This window comes from Sinocyclocheilus grahami, unplaced genomic scaffold (assembly GCF_001515645.1).
Source record: "Sinocyclocheilus grahami isolate Dianchi unplaced genomic scaffold, SAMN03320097.WGS_v1.1 scaffold691.1, whole genome shotgun sequence".
Lineage (NCBI taxonomy): Eukaryota > Metazoa > Chordata > Actinopteri > Cypriniformes > Cyprinidae > Sinocyclocheilus > Sinocyclocheilus grahami.
Window position 1 is genome coordinate 280,378 of NW_015505870.1, and position 3,314 is coordinate 283,691.

Here is a 3,314-nt window from a genome sequence, read left to right on the forward strand (position 1 = left end):
ACTGTATGAAAGTTTTCAGGGATTTAAAAAAAAGGCTTATTAAATATCATAGATTTTAAAGGAATAGTTCACTGAAAAATGTAAATTCCAAACACATATTACCTTTTTTGTCAGTGAAATACAAAGCATTTTTCAGAATGTTTATGCTGTTATTTTTCTGTACAGTGGAATTGAAGGTGGACCGTGGTTCCAAAATTTAAAAAGCACCATAAAAGTAGTCCATGCGTCATGTGCACTATATTCCAAGTTTTCCGAAGCCATACGTTAGCTTAGTGCAAGAAACAAACTGAAAATATAAAAATAAATGTAGTTTTTAGACCTCGGAGCCCTGCACATGAGATGCGAAAGAAAATTAGACATTATGGCTATGTTGTACTTATTCATTTTCTGTTTTATTTTAGTTTCAACTAAAATGAGGGAAATAATAAGGTTATTGTCGCAAACTAAAACCACATGTTTGTAACTTGAAACAAATGCTAACTGAAATAATTTTACGTCTATAAATAATTGTATTTATATAAACTTATTTTATTTCAGCTAGTTGCTAAGGCAGCATATCTGATTTTTGTTTAGTTTAACTTGAAGTACTAAAATAACTCAAACTAAATAAACTAAAACTAAAAAATAACAAATAATAAAAACTATATAGACAAAAAAACGAACAAAATGACAAAACACAACAAAATTACTAGAATGAGCTCAAATTAAAACAGAAAATATAAAAATTCAATCTAATTCAAATTATTTACAAAAACGATATAACTTAGTATATCAATATACTAATATAACACAAAAAGAAATTAGTACAACATGGCCATGATTTACTTAAAATGAAGAAAAGAATTAAGTCACGGGAACTAATTCTTAATTTGTGACCACAATATCTTTTTATCCAGCATGTCATGTGTGCTTGACAGCCCCAGTCCCCATTCACTTTCATTGTATGGAAAAGAGCAGCAGGAATGCTCTGCAAAATATCTTCATTTGTATTCCACGGGGAAAAAAAATCACTCATACAGGTTTTAAAAATGAGGGAGAGTAAATTATGACAATTTTCAGTTTTCTGTGAACTCTAAGTGCCCTGTCCTTATTCGCAGGACACAATGCAGTGTGTGTCCTCTGTAGTCCAGCATGGAATTTTTATTACACTGTGAAAAATATGTATCAGAATGTGAAAGGCACTGGTAAGTGTAGTGTTTACATCATCTGCATCTGCCATACTTTAAAGCTGGCATATATGTTGATTTTTTTCAGTGGTGGACAAATATAAACTTCACTGAAGAAGTGCCTAATTTAAATTTCTATTTAAATTTAAAGAGGTGTAAAAATATCCTCAGGTCAATACTTGTGAATATTCTGTTGATGCTTTTTAAATTATTATTATTTTGTTTCTGTCTGAATTGCATTTTCTGTGATCATTTTTGTCAGTCTTCAAATCTTGAATCTGTTTCATGCTTGAAATATTCACTTTTCAAAGTGCCTTATAATGTATTAAAAGCCCCAAATGTTTAAAAATCAGCTGAACACCATGGAAAGCTGCTTCTGTATAATGTCTGCCATACTATTTTGTTTTTGTTTTTCATCATTGCTGTACACAGAGCTCAGACTTTAGGAATACTTGAACTGGACCATGTTTATTTAACTGATATCAAATTTATAAAACGCTGAGTGTTATAATGCTAGTATATAATTGGAATGGTTCTGGAAAACTTTCTGTTTTATATTCTGTTAATAATAGCACAGCATTTTATGGAAGAAAAGTATGTATAAATATTTTGGGTAGCTTTGATGCAAATATGAAATAAACATTTTGGAAAATAAGGTTGCCTGATGTTTATGTGAAACAAATAATTAAATAAAGTGTCCCATGGTGGCCCTGAATGACATGTCTGGGCCTGTACATTATGAAATAACCCCTGCATCTTTTTTTAACCATCAACTTAAAAAAATAAAAAATAAAAATGTGCCAGTTTAATAATATAACAAGAGAGAGGGACTTCATCCTCACCCATGCACTACTATCTATTACATTGTTCTGTTCCAGCGTCCATCGCAGGGCGGCGGAAAGTCACGATCTTCACCGAAGACCTCATAGAAAATACGAGAAAGGCAGGCTAAATCTGAACTCCATTTTCATTGGTCACTTTGTCATCCGCCTCTATTTTTCTAACCAATCAGAGAGCTCGCAGGACAGCATTACGCTATCGAGTTGCTGGGCAGAGAACACAAAATAAACATCAACGAAGCTCGAATTTGGGACTACGCAATAAAGCAGGTTAGTGGGATTTGTTCCTTATCGACTGGATGTTGTTTTAAAGCAATGTATTTTGCGATACTTAAGACTTTCGAAGGCTTTATTTTAGACACTGTGTCAAATAAAGACAAAACGGCGTTTGTTCGCTGCTAGTCCCGAGGCTTTGTTTATGTTGCGCTCGTGCACTTAAATGCATAACGTTACATTAAATGCGTGCTCTACATCAAACCATAGACACATTAATGACCGTTGGTACAAAAACGAAGTATTCCTCAGCCAAAACACTTGATTTTGGAGACTGCAGGTCTTCTGTCTGTATGGTAATGCGATACATTCATCGTATCAGGCTTGTGTTGGAGCCAAATGGACGCTGCTGATTGGAGCAGCTGCATGTTCTCATTTATTCATTTATTTTTGCTTCACAAAGAAACTTGCATATTAACGTTTATATTTCTGCATTCTAGGTGCAAAGGCACATTTTATACCCTGTAAAACTTAATTCTCTGATTTTTACCATGGCAACTGACTGTGAGGCATGGCTGAATGCAAACCCTGTTGGTAAGTTCAAGTTGATTTTTACTGCGATATTTAGGTATTTTATATCACAGTAAATATTTCTAGGTCAGTGTTTGAGAATTGTTTGCCCTCATATTTGGTATGTGATATGATAAGTCTGTGGAAAGTTGCCAAGGTCAAGCCTATCACTTGTTTTTACTCTCTCAAATATATGTATAAGTGGCCCAAACTTTGGTCTCTAGTGCCAATGCTGTTTTAAAATGTATGTTTAGTCTGATATTACATATGATACGCATATTCACATATATAAATGGTTCCAAACACTTTTGTCAACCACAGAGGCTGGAGATCTCAGAGATTCCTTCCCCTCCGGGGACGAGGACAACACCTTCACTGGAAACGTTGATAATGAAATCAATGGAAACTGGATATTGGCCCCCACCGGCAGCATCCATGAGGCAAGACTCAAGGCCAAGGTGAAGAGACGTCTGAGGAAGAACTCCTCCAGGGACTCGGGCCGGGGCGACTCGCTGAGCGATAACGG